This window comes from Scleropages formosus, chromosome 4 (genome assembly GCF_900964775.1).
Source record: "Scleropages formosus chromosome 4, fSclFor1.1, whole genome shotgun sequence".
Lineage (NCBI taxonomy): Eukaryota > Metazoa > Chordata > Actinopteri > Osteoglossiformes > Osteoglossidae > Scleropages > Scleropages formosus.
Genome location: NC_041809.1, coordinates 5551208 through 5564064, shown reverse-complemented (window position 1 = coordinate 5564064; position 12857 = coordinate 5551208).

The window sequence follows — 12857 nt, the reverse complement described above, 5'->3', positions numbered from 1 at the left end:
CGGCCGTTAAAAGAGACCGTCCTCCTGCGTGTAAATAATTCATGACGAAGGGTCCCTTTTGAATACGTCCATCTCTCAGGGTGCTGGAACAGCTGCCGTCTCCCGGAGCTCAGAGAAAACCTCTCGAGGTGCAGCATCTGTTTGGGGAGTTGGGGGGGAGGGGGGGTGCCGCGCAATCTCTGGGGTGCAGCCATCAAGAGAGACGTTTCTGTTTGTTTAACTTGCTTATCTGCCGATTCTACAGATGTCGAGGATCAGGAATAAGAGGTGCGGCGAGGATCTGCGAAGATCTGAGCAGGATACGGCAAAGGAGAAAAAAAAAAAAAAAAAAAAAAAAACGGAAAAAAATTTGCATCCGCCCATCAGATTGTTTTTGGCAGCGCGAAAACTTGAAGGGGCCGTCCTTTCGTTACCGAGCACGTTATGCCGAGATACTGAAAAAGCCTTCAGTCACAAACCAGGAGCGCGTTTTTCCCACTCTCTAAACTGACAAAGCGTAGGAGTCGAGTTGTTAGATGCGCCGTTATGTAAAACCGCGTCTCGCTGACAGGTCAGCTGATTGTTCCTTGATTGTTCGCTCGCGCTTTTGCTCCGACGGATCAAGGTACGACTAATATTAGCCTCTGAGTTACGATGGTAATTGGCCGCCGCAGCTGTTGCCTAATTTAGACATCTGGACGGGACGCGCTGACCCCTGCCAAATACGGTCCCCGAAGGCCTTTTAAACCCAGCGATGCCATCAATACCCTTTAACACGCGCTGACAAAACACGACTTCCCAACTATTTCGTATGTGCGGCCATGGCCGAAGCTGGGCTCGCGGACGGGGGTCATTTTTTGCGATCCGAGGCCTTTCCCACGGACGGTCCTCGACGACTGCCGTAGCTCCCGACGGCCGACGCGCACACTATGAGACAGAGCAGTTTTTCATTGTCACCAAAGAGGATTTTCACCGAGCGGCCGAAACTTTGTTTTCACGCGCGCGGTATCTGAAACCGCTTGTCCCATACGGGGTCGCGGGGGGAGCCGGAGCCTAAGCCGGCAACTCAGGGCGAAAGGTCGGAGGAGGAGGAGGGGACGCACCCGGGACGGGACGCCAGTCCATCACGAGGCACACCGAGCGGGACTCGAACCCCAGACCTACCGGAGAGCAGGACCCGGTCCAACCCACTGCACCACCGCGCCCCCGTTGGCTTTATTTTCATGCTTTTCATTTCATTGCGGTTTCGTCCTTCAGGAAAACAAAAAAAAAAAAATTAAAATAAAATAAAATAAAATAGAATAAATAAAAACCACACGCACTTACGTAAAATCTGTTGCAACTGTTTGGTTCCGGTTAACCGTTACATTAACGGTACGATTTTTCGCGTGCGTGAGTTGCGCGGCTCGCCGCTACTTTTCAGGTGCGACTTTATGATTCCGCATTACGTTTTACTTCTGCGTTAATCAAAATAAAAGACAGTTTTTTTAAAAAGCCATTTTAATCAAGTGGGGAAGCGAGCCATATTTATGACCCATGTCTCCCATGCTTATTTCCATACATCTGTCGCTCGTTGGTGCCAGCAGTGGGATTTCGCTCGCTTCTATAATGCGCATAATATACCTCGGAAATGCGTAACGCTCCGCAGGAACGCGGCTCGGAAAAAGGCTCGAGGAACGCGCCGGTGGTCTATTCCTCTTCGGCGCGAACGCGGCTCTTTCCGGAACGCTCGGCCCGGATTCGGTCGCGTCTGCGCCTGTGGAGCCCCGGGTTTCCGAGATCTCGTTTGTAGCTGTTTAATGGGGTGAGCGCGGTATGTTGCAATTTGTGCGATCGGAAGCTCCGTCGCCCGTTGTTTGATTTATACCGCGTCCTTCTCGGTGTCCTTCTGAGGAAGCGCGGCCTTCCGTCAGCCAACTCCCCCCCCTCTCCCCCGGCATTCCCGGCGCACGCCACCCAGCCCTGGGGGGCGACGCTTTCTCGGTGTGGGCGGAGCGCAGATGCGGCAGCAGCCCTCGCCTTGCTGCCGCAGGAAATGCCTGACTACCTTCTGGCCTGGAGGCACCATTAACCAATTTGCCTTCCAGATGTCCGTCGGCGAGCGAGGCCAGCGCCGCCCAGCTCGGGGTGGCTCAGCCCCAGCCCCCGTACATCTGGGCCCGCCGTCGCATCGCTCTCCGAGCGGGAGGCCCTTCTGCTTCGCCGCGGCAGCGCAGACCGCGGGCTCCGCGAAGGGCAACGTACACGCAGCGGTAATTTCGGCACCGTCCTCAAACGAAACGATACGTGACACGGGATGAGCTTTGCGAGTCTTTCGAAGGGCGAACGAAACGGGATTTGCGGTCTCTCCGCCGGCGATGCCGCAAGCGGCGCATCTTGCGCTTCGCTTTTGTACGCTCCGCTCGAGATCAGATGCCGTTGCATAACGTCTGAATTATTTTCTTTCGTAACGCGACGACGGAACATTACGGAAGTGCATAGCGCGGGTCGCGCACGTGAACATTTGTATTATTCTATGTCGTGTACGCAATGGGCACGACACCGGAAGAGCTCGCCGGACGGGCGCAAAACCGATTTCCTTTTACATCTTTAATTCATCAAGTCACCATGACTCGAACCCGAGTCGATGGCACTTAACTACATCATGTACGTATGCTATGTCTAACAGCCATATATACTGTATGTATGTATATATATATATAATATATACTGTACATACAAACACACACACGCTGTCCGCAACCCCTTGACCCGAGCGGGGTCGCAGTGGGCCGGAGCCTAACCCGGCAACACGGTGCGTAAGGCTGGACGGGCAGGGGACACGCCCAGGACGGGACGAAAGTCCGTCGCAAGGCACCCCAAGCGGGACTTGAACCCCACACCCACCGGAGAGCAGGCCCTGGCCAAACCTGCTGCCCCATGTATGTATGTCTAAAATGCTGGCATTTTCAGTGCAAACATCACAAATCGTGTTTTACACCGCTGTACTCTTCCGCCGGACATGTTTACGGGAATCTTTAGAAGGTGACCCCTTTCGCATTTGCGGGGATTCAGGGACTGAGCCCTAACGGCCGCGACGGCGCTCGCACCCAGCTTCGCTCTCGGAGGCCACGCCGGACGCGCCGAATTCTGCGTCTCCTCGGGGAAATCCGGACGGGCTCCGGCGCGCCGCCATCCCGTCGGCCGCTAAGTCACGCCGGCGGCTTCGCGCGCTCGGCGACGTTTAAGGTTGACGCAAGATGTGTAAATCGCGGGAGCCGTCGCTATTTACTTAGCTCTTTTTTAACCTCGCGTCCCGCACTTGTTAAGACGCCGCAGAATGCAGGCCTACGCAGAATCCAGGCTTCGCCCGTGGTGCGATGAATGTGTTTTCCCCGCGTGACGCACGATGGGACCGTGAGGGAGACGGTCAACACCCTTCGACATTAGAGCTCCTCGATTAAAATCAGGGCGATGCCCTTCTGGCAATCTGGGTATCTTGGACATTTCAACCCACGTGGAGTAATTTTCCGGGATGCATTCTTGGTTCTGTCATTAGTCGGATCATTTACATTTGCGACACCTTCTGCTGCTCTTATGTTACATTTACATGTATTTATTCAGCAGACGCTTTTCTCCAAAGCGACTTCCAACGAACTCTGTGTGTTACCAGCCCACACACCTTATTCACCGCGGTGACTTACACTGCTAGATACACTACTCACACTGGGTCGCTCATCCACGCATCGGTGGAACACACTCTCTCTGTCACTCAGACACATGATGAGGGACCTGAACAGCGTGTCTCTGGAGTGTGGGAGGCAACCAGAGCGCCCCAAGGAAACCCATGCAGACTCCACACAGACCGAGCGGGGATCGAACCCGCGTCCGCAGCAGCGCTACTCGCTGAGCCACCGTGCTCTTGAAAATGGCGATGACGGTCTGCGCGTGCCGTACACTAACACGCATTTTGGCAGGAACGTCGTATTCCGTCCGCCACGTCTGCCTCCTTTAGGACTCGCTCATGTCGGGGAAGAACGTTTTGTACCCCGAGCAGCGGTTCCTCAGTCCTCTGCCTCGCAAACCCACGGCTTCCACCCAGGTTTAACTCCGAATCACCCCTCTCCGTAACGAATGAGAAAACCCGCCATGATAAACCAGCTCTTCCCGCGGAGGGGGACGATTCGCCGGGTCGCAAACCAAGAATGCGACGCCTTCCCTCCTTCGCCTCCCTGACGTACGGCGGGAAGAGGGCCCGAGATGCGCGAGGGCCGCGGGGAACGGCGTCTCCGGCTCGTGCCGCGCCGCCTCGCGCCCCTGATTGATGATACCTGCGCCGGGAACGCCAGCCTCCGCGGCAGAGCGGGCCTCCGCCAGAGCGAACATTTGCCTCGTGGAACGAATTCCCAGGAACGGCTAACCTACGCCAGCTGTTGGGGACGCGCTACCTGTGCCAGCATCGCTGGCTCTGCCACTGGATCATCTGTTCCGGCACTTCCATCTGTATCATTTGTACTAATTCTCCCCTTCCTGCATCTGCACCTTCTATAGAAGGCCTTCCAACGATTCCGCTCGCGTCGGGCCTGCCAACGGTGCCAGATGTTCGCTCCGTAAGCCCCGGGCTAAATCAATGTAGCTCTGCGCTCATTATTTGGGACCGGTTGAATAGCAGACGTACGCAGCGAGCTCACTCCCCCGCACGCCGTTCCCCAGCATGGGGTTGCGGTGGACGCCAGTGGATCGAGGCCTTTTTCTGGAAGGGTGGGCGGCGGCATCGGAGCGGCGGAGCGCGTGCGTGCGTGCGGGCGCGCGGGGTGCACAGAACAGTCAGATGGTCCTTTCACACGTCTTGGCTGATGGTGGCAAACCATTTGAAAGACAACAGCCTCGCTAGAGTATACTGGGGGGGCGCACACCCGAGCGCACTGGAGGACCTGAGCATCCGACGGGGGGGGGGGGGGGCGTCTCTGGAAATGTTTAGAGCTCCCTGGGTGGTCCTACCGAACCCGAGGTACATCTAGTGCGAATAAGATGACTCAAGGTGGCGGGGGCACTAAATCAAACTGGCCACATAAATCCATATATCTTTACAAGGGGAAGTGGGGGGGGGGGGGATCTGGGTGAATCCCCCCCCCTCTCCCCGAACACACACCCCCCGCCATGAGGGCATCTGCGGGACAGAATCCATGTGCCGGGCACTGTGTGGCTGGGAGGGTCCGCCCAGATGGTGTTAAAACCAAACAGTCTGTACTCCTCACACCACCCCCCCCCCCCCGCCCCCCCCCCCTCCCCTCACAGAGACACATGGCAACCAAGGTTTGTCGCACGACGTAAACAACAACTGGCCACCATATAACCACTTTCCAAATCTGGCAGCTGAAGCACGGACGAAATTATGAAAATTGTTTTATCTAACCCGTTTTTTCGAAAAAGAGATTATGCCAGAAAAACAATATTTTCGGCGGACACCGAAGAACATACTAGCGCACTCGAAAAATAATTTGCACGGCGAAACTCGGAAGAGACGCGATCTGTTCCGCACGTACGACCGTAGCGGGGGGCAGCGACCGGTTTGGAGTAAAACGACACGGGAAACATACAGATGTGGCAAATGGCGACCGTCGCAGTGAGAATAAACTTTTTTTGCGAGCTATGTGAGGGTCACACACACACACACACACACACCCTTCTAGATGTACTTTTAGTGAAGGACACACGTCCGCCTTACTCGGTCTCTTTGTTTGGGGTTTTCTCAGCCTTCTCAGCTCGCAGCGAGACGAAAACCAGCATGCGGAGAACGTCTCGACCGAGGCACCGTTCGCCTTATTTACCGCGCTCGTGTCCACGTTTACCCAAAGTCTTCCTGCGCGCTTAGCCGTTCGATCCCCGAACTTTCTGCCGATATCGCTTTTAAGATGCGTTCCGGCTTGGCCCCGAACCCAGCCCTGCATCTGTGGAGTTTGCGCGGCCTTGCCGTATTTGCGTGTGTTTCCTGCCGGGTGCTCTGGTTTCCGCCCGCAGTACAACACGCGTTTCGAAGACGTCAGCTAATTCCCGGTTAGTGATACGGACGTGTTTTTTTCTTCCTCTGGACCTCGTCACCGCCGTGGCTCTTTTCCTAACCCCCCATAAGACACGCTTGGTGTTCTGTGCCCCTCTTATATAACCCTCACATATGTATCTGGAAGGTTCGAGAACGTTAGCCGTCCGAGGGGCTAGATCTCCGGCCGTCAGGCGGCCTTCCGCGGCGTCTATTCCCGGAGAGACTCTGTCCGTGCGGCGACCATATGGACATGTGCTCCTGCTGCTTTGCCGCCGCACCTGTGGCACGGGGGGGGGGTGGGGGTCACGGGCCCTCCCTCATCTGGGCCGAACCCTTGGACATACGCAGGCGCCCGTGGAGGATGCGGGGGGGCAGGAGGTTCTGGCACCTCAGTTGATGTACGATGAAACGCGTTTACGGCCGTGTCGCCTTTCCTCGTCCCCGGCTCCCAAGTCGCATCCCAAATCTCGCATTAGACCGCTCCCCCAGATGAAACCCGAGGTCAAAGGTCAGCCAGGTCCGTAAATCACCGCTTTCTCTCCTCTTTGTTTTTCTCCTTTAATTATATTCACCTCTCCGACTCAAACGGGACGGCAGGTACCTTGAGGTTTTAGCGCGTGGACACGTCCCCTGAGGGTTGTTGGGTCCGGTACCGGAACAGGACTCAATGAAATATGGAGAAATATTGGGGCTGTGAAAATGGGTTTAATTCCAGGCTGATTTGGACAGAAATGTGAGCTACGCAAAGGTTAATAATAAAATAAGGAGCGACGTGTGACCCCCATATACCGAAAGCGGAACCGACAACCCGCCGAACTGTTTATTACTCCATCTTCGCAGCGATGGAATTTCCCAGAAAACGCACTCAGAGAGACAGTGTTCGCTTATCCGATGACTGTTTATTCTTTGTCACCGTCGATTGTGCCTCATGGTCAAACAGGGAAATTTTTTGTTAAAAGAGCCACTGCCCCCCCCCCCCCCCCCCACACACGCACCCGGTGGGAGTACACGGAATCGTCACGCTAGAGACAAAGCAAACAGCCGCACAAGACGGGGGACGGAAGAGCGGGGTGGGGTGTGATGTATTCCAGTTGTTAAAAACCAAATACAGTCTGGAATCCCAGATGTGCTCACCGCAGCCACCCCCCCCCCTCCCCCGCCGGGAGAGTGACGTCAGTTCCCCGGGAGCGCAAAGTCAATATATTAGTAAACGCGTGAAGACGTTAGCGCGAGCTCGGGGGCGGTCGGCCGCTCCAGCTGCGCCGGCTAAGTCGGAGGGACCGTCTCGCGCGGCTCCGCTGGCGGCGGCGGCGGCGGGGAAATTCCCCCGGCGGTCGAGGGCCCAGGCTACCCAGAGTTCCTCCTGATGTTTTCCTTCGTTTCCCCCCCAGGGAGCTCGCAGCCCTCGCGTGACACCCGCCGCCCCCAGCGCTCGCAAAAAATAAAGAACAAAGTGACATCTGCTCATTGGCCGTGACTCACTTAGCCCCCTCTCGCATTTCCCATGGAGCCTTTCTCCAAATGTCAACGCAGCAGCCCTAGCAGCAAGAGGAGGAACTTTGGAGGTCCAGACAGTATCTGGAGCGCAAACGCTAAAGCGGTAGAACGGGACCAAAAGTGGCAAAGTCCTTCACGTGAGCTCGCGTCAAAGTTCAGCTGATGATGGCGACCGAGGGGCAGCGGGGGGGGGCGCGGTCGTTAGAGCTGCTGCCTTCCGCTCGAAGGGCCCCGGTTCAGCTCGCCGCTCTTGCCGTAGTTCCCTTCGTGGTCAAAGGATCCGCGCCTCGATATCTTCAGGACCTGAACGTTCCGGACACCTTAGCGAGAGCGCCACGCTCCTCCACCCCCGGCCGCTTGGCGAGCCCTCGCTTGAGAGGCCCGATACTGAAGAGCTGGACGTTCTAGGTTTTTGCTTAAATGCGGCGGAACGAGCTCCCCCTGTCCCTCAGAACTGCTGGATCCCTCTCGACATTCGAGAAGGCTCTGAAAATGCTTCTCTTTTGGACCCGCTTGCTGCATCTCCTAATCTTCCAACCGCTGCATAAACTCGCGTCGCACCACCTGCCGCGGTCACCTCGGTACGGTGTAATGTACGCCGGCAAAAACCACGGTATCGGATGAGCTTGGACAGTCGCCCACGTCCACGACTTAGGCTGTCGGCGAATTGCGTTCTCGTTTGCTCCGAGACGTACGTCACTTTGGAGGAAAGCGTCCGCTCGACGGATAAATGTGAAGGTGATGTGGACAGCTGGAGGGTTGCTGGGGGGGGTGTTTGAAACCGTTGCGTGACTCGTACTCCATCAGACCCTACGACCACACCGTTACACCACTTTCGTCAAATCGAGATCACCACCCCGCGTCGTTCTCCCTCCGTCCGCCGTCGGCCGGTTCCTTACTCGGTTCGCGGCCGGTGACTCGGAGCCGGCGCTCGGTGGTCGTCTGGAGCGCCGACGGGCGTCCGGTTCACGGCGGAGCCCTCGTCGATGCGCAGCGGGGGTCGTGCGATTAAAAGCGGCCGGTTCCTCCAAACCGCGCGTCTCCTGAACGTGGGAAGAAAGCGGAGAGCGCCCGGAAGAGTCCCGGCGATATCTTGCAAGTTCCGGATCGGAACCCGTGACCCGGAGCCGCGAGGAGCCGAGGCTACCCGCCGAGGCCTCCTTTCGGCCGACGTTCCGCTCGGAGACCTCGTTTTACCTCGTCATCGGATGCTCGTCGCGAAAAGGGGAAGATCGCAGCACCGCGGATTGTAGGACCGAGTAGGTGAAGGAAAGGCTGGCGCTCGCCCAGCGAGACTCGGGCGCGAGGCCAGGCCTTGCCTCGCCTGGGCTGCGGATGCGGTGCTACGGTGCGCGGCCGGGACTGGCCGGAAGGGTCCTTCCGCGTGGCGGCAGATTCCCGGCACACAGCTGGAAGCCGCGGGTCGGCTGGGCGGGGCGTGGCGGGACCGCCGCCGCGGGATGCCGGTTAGGTCGGGGGGGGGGCGTCAGCAGAGTGGATGTAACGTGAAAACCGCCGCAGGGCACGGGCGGCTCGGCGGCCATTCGGTTGCTCCCAGATGTCTCGCGCAGGTAACAGCTGCATCTGCTGGGAGCGACGACAAATTGCGCTTCCTGCCCAGGGGCTTCCTGGGGGGGGGTTCCTTGTGGAGCACAGGCCTCTGCGGTGCATAACAGCTGCCAGCATCTAGCCGAAGAAATACACACGTTTCTTAAACGTCGTTAACCACGTTCAGGGTTCACGGGGGCGCGGAGTCCGGCGAGTCCCGGTACAACGTCGCCGCTGCCTGGCGGACGCTTTAGGGGAGGAACGAACGTTTGACGCGGCCGCGCGGTCGGAAACCTCCGCCGAAAGAGCTCGGCGCGAGCGGGTAACGCGCGAGTACAACGGAAGGGCCTCCTCCGAGATTTTCGGACGCATCTATACCCGTGCCAGGCCGTCTCGGCGAATTTTTGCATAATCACCCAGCAACCTTTCGTCATTCGTTCATTTAGCTGACACCTTTCTCCAATCCGGCTGAAGCAAGTTGCAACGATTTACCGCTTTACGTTACGGGGTCATTTCGTACTCTATTAATTCAGGATGAGTACCTCTCTCGAAGGTACTGCGGTGGGAGCGGGGGTTTGAACCCGCGTCCTTTGACTGCAACACGAGGGGTCCAGCCAGTGTGCCAACTGCCTCGTAATACTGCATATTGTCATTCTTGTTATTCCTAATTAGATTTTTCCATTGTGATGTGTACCGCGGTACAGTTGCGCCACATGCTGATTTCGCTGTTAAGAGGAAAAAAAAAAAAATCGCTCGCCGTTTAATTCAATTAGAACACGACATTAGAGTATAAAGTCACGTCTAATTGAATAACTCGTGCAATCTCGGTCCTGGGAGAGCGAGAAAACGTGCGACTGCGTTCCAATAAGATAACGCGAAACGACGGGGGGGGGGCACACGCCAATCTCTCGCCGTCTTGAAAACGTTTCACGCATTTGAAGGAGGGGCTCGGCTGAGGGCAAACACGGTGGAGACTGCAGCTGCAGACCCAACCTGTGCAACCCAGATTGGGCTCGGCCTCGGGGAGAGCGTGGATGGGGGGGGAGGGGGGGTTCAAGGCCCAGATTGGGAGGCTTGGGACGGCTTGGAAAGGGAAACAGCCGCGGCAGCGGAGACCTGGACCCTTCTGTTTCGCCCTCCCTGGCCAGAAGTGTCCCCGTCACACACACACACACACACACACACACACGCAATCCCACGGAGCGGACCCTCCCCCACCCCGCTCCGTCCCTCACCTCACTCTGCTGTACCTGGACCTCCCGACATGGCTATTTCCACTGGGGGGGGGGGCGGTGAGGTCATCCTCACATTTTGGCCTCATTCCTACAAAGCTCTCGATTTTTCATACGCACCGCGGTAACACCTCCATCGAATACGGCATCTCAACACGTGCTCCGTTCGGCGATACCTTCCCAGGAAAGTCATCTTTCTGCGGGCACCTCGAGAGCATCGCCGTGTCGGAGGAACGCCTCGGAGCCCGAAATAGCCAGAGACCGACCTTCTCGGAAACGTTTCGGCGGCAGCGAGATCGGGGCCCTCTTCCGTGACAATTAACCCTTGATAAATCCTGACCTGAAACGTAATCTGCTGCGAGCCCCTGTTACGTAGACCCGGCCAGCTCAAGGTGGATTTAAGGTCCAAAGCGACGTACTTCGGTCGACCTTAGCCGACGACTGACCCTCGGGTTTAAGGAGATTAGCGGGGTCGAGTTTAGGACGCCGGAGGTTAAAAAAAAAAAACACGCATCGATCAGTAATATGCGGGGCAGCTGCTGGAATAAGCGATAGCCCGAGGAGCTTTCGGGAGTTGAAGGATCTCGTTTCAAACTCCTTATCGGACGCGATACAGGAAGAGTCGCAGCCAAGTCGGGACTCGAGCGCAGAAGTGCGCCGCTGTGTGATTCCGAGTTCCGCTTTAGGTAAGACGACAGGGTTATTGTTATTTACTCGTCTATCCGGCACCTCTGCTCCAGGGGACTTAGGATGTTACGTTCGTACGATATGGCGTTGGCTTTGATTTAGCCGTTTATGAGGTGAAGTAACTTTTACCATGTCGGAACCTTGATGAAAGGTGCCAAAGCAGGGATTCGAACCCAGAGCCTTCTGGTGCGAAGAGATGGCTCTAAGCGCTAGTCCACCTTCCGCCTGCTGTTTCAAGAGGAACCCGAAATATACCCTTAGCCCAGAGTGCCGACTAAGTCCGAACGTAACATCATCCGCGTGCGAATGGGACGAAGGACAGGGTTCCCATGGGCTGGGGGGTCGGGGGGGGGAGGGCACCTGTTTCAGACGGCTCAGGTAGGCTGCCTAAAAGCCAGAGACACATTTATACTCGAGCTGGGCAAAGAGAGGGCTCGATGGGTTCGATGCCAACTCAGTCTGTGTGGAGTTTGCATGTTCGCCCCGTGTCTGCTTGGGTTTTCTCTGGGTGCTCTGGTTTCCTCCCACACTCCAAAGACATGCTGTTCAGGTTCACCCATAGTGTGAGTGACGGAGAGAGTGTGTTCCACTGATGTACGGATGAGTGACCCACTGTAAGTAGTGTATCTAGCAGTGTAAGTCACCGCGGTGAATAAGGTGCAAACTGCAAATTATTATAATTAACATTAATATTTTTATTCAATCTCAGGTCATATCGTGTTTTTCTCGCCGCACAACAAAGCACAGGGAACGCAATATTTTTTCTTGTGTGCGCAATTAAAAATTGCATACAATTCACATGATTTAGAGACACACGGTGTGTTTTTGGAAAGGCCCCGGGTCTCACTGCTGCGCGCACAGGTCCACGTGGCGCTGCTGTGAGACCCCCGCACCTACAGCCCGCCGAGGACCCAGCGCTAATGCTCGCGACCCAGGCCGGCGCATCGGCCCTCTGCGGATACCCATTCCGCTTTGTTGTACCCGAGCCGGACCGCTGTCCCACACCCCGTCTGCCAGCTGAACCCCCAAAACCCCTGAACATTCCAGAGCGACGCCGGAGCGCAGGCGGGGCGCCAGCTTGAGGCTCGGGGGGCGGGGGTTGGGGTTGGGGAGGGGCGGCAAGGGGTCGCCTCTGAATCTTTAATGTGTGTCCAGGGGAAGGGACACGTGGGCCCCGAGCGGCCCCGGACGGATGCGGAGGAGGAGGAGGGGACGGCTGCGGACGGACACGGCGCAGGAGGGGCGGCGGTGCAGCTGCAGCCCGCGGGCCTAGGTGAGCTTCCTCGGCGGGGGTAAAAACACGGAGACGGGAGCGTCCGTCCCGGTTCGCTTCTCCGCAGCGCGGTGCCGAGCGGGACCCAGGAGGTCGCGAGGCGTGCGCGGAAACACCGCGCGTGAAACGAATAAATGTTGCAACGTTGTTTTCCATCAGCTGTAACTTGATGGCCGCGATCAAAAAAAGTCAGTACGTACGGTATGCTTGTGTGTGTGTGTGTGTGTGTGTGTTTGGAAACTGGACCGTGTGTGACCCCGTGCGTGCGGTGCCATGTGTACACATATGCACCTGTGAAGCGGTGGGACCGGTCGCTCCAGCCCCCACTGAGCGGCTGACAGCAGAGGGGCCCGGCTGGGTGTGCGTGTGTGTGTGTGTGTGTGTGTGTGTGTGTGTGTGTGGCGGGCTCCACCTGTGTCTCCAAGCTGTCTGCACCTCCACCTCGCTCTAAGTGACCAGATGGATCACGAAGCCCGGCGAGCGGAGCCCTAAAGCCCCCCCCCCCCGGATGGCTGAAGGTGCTCAGGATCGCCCCCTACGGACGAGGGCAGATTGCGAAGGGGGTAAAAAATCAGCGCTGGGGGGGCATGTTCGTCCGCAGCCCCTGATTTCTCCTCCC